This window comes from Otolemur garnettii, unplaced genomic scaffold (genome assembly GCF_000181295.1).
Source record: "Otolemur garnettii isolate 467f Iridium unplaced genomic scaffold, OtoGar3 scaffold00013, whole genome shotgun sequence".
In the NCBI taxonomy this organism is placed as follows: Eukaryota; Metazoa; Chordata; class Mammalia; order Primates; family Galagidae; genus Otolemur; species Otolemur garnettii.
The window spans coordinates 8,849,673-8,850,207 of NW_003852408.1; the positions used below are offsets into that span (position 1 = coordinate 8,849,673).

Genomic DNA, 535 nt, shown 5'->3' on the forward strand with positions numbered 1-535 from the left:
CCCTGTCCTTGCATCGCTGCCAGCCCTGAAGCTCTGAGCCTCTTGCCTGCCTTGTCACCTGAGATGAGAGTGAGATGACAGAGGTGGGGGTTGTGCTCGATGGCCCCTCGCTCCAGGCCGCCTTGGACCCTGTTCCTAGTGTGGCCTCCAGGGCTGCCGGCACCTGCTGCCTGACCACAATGCCCCATTGACACAGCATTAAGCTTTCTGCATAATGGAGTTTGTTCACCTGTTGGAAACACACAAGGACTAAATACTTGAAACATGCTGTTCTCTCCGTTGCTTGGAAGTTCAGAAAACTTGGTAATTTATAACTTCATGGTGAATCACTGCTAAAATTTATGGCCTTTCCTAGTGTGATCCAGGTCCTGTTGCCCAAGACTGTTCCAAAACAGCAACTGGACTTCTGTTGTTTGTTTTAATGCTGACTCGCATTAATTTTAAGTCATTATTTCTGAAGTTGTGACGACACTGACTTGTCCTGCTTGGCCTTGGAAGTGCCTGAGCCTCCTGAGCTGGCTGTTCTGAAATGTAG

The 535-nt window shown here is 49.2% G+C and overlaps 1 protein-coding gene across 1 annotated transcript in view; it reads left to right on the top strand.

The window, feature by feature from the left end:
• SERPINE2 (serpin family E member 2) overlaps positions 1 to 535 on the top strand; it is a 27,900-nt gene that overhangs the window by 1,151 nt on the left and 26,214 nt on the right. The window lies entirely within an intron of this gene.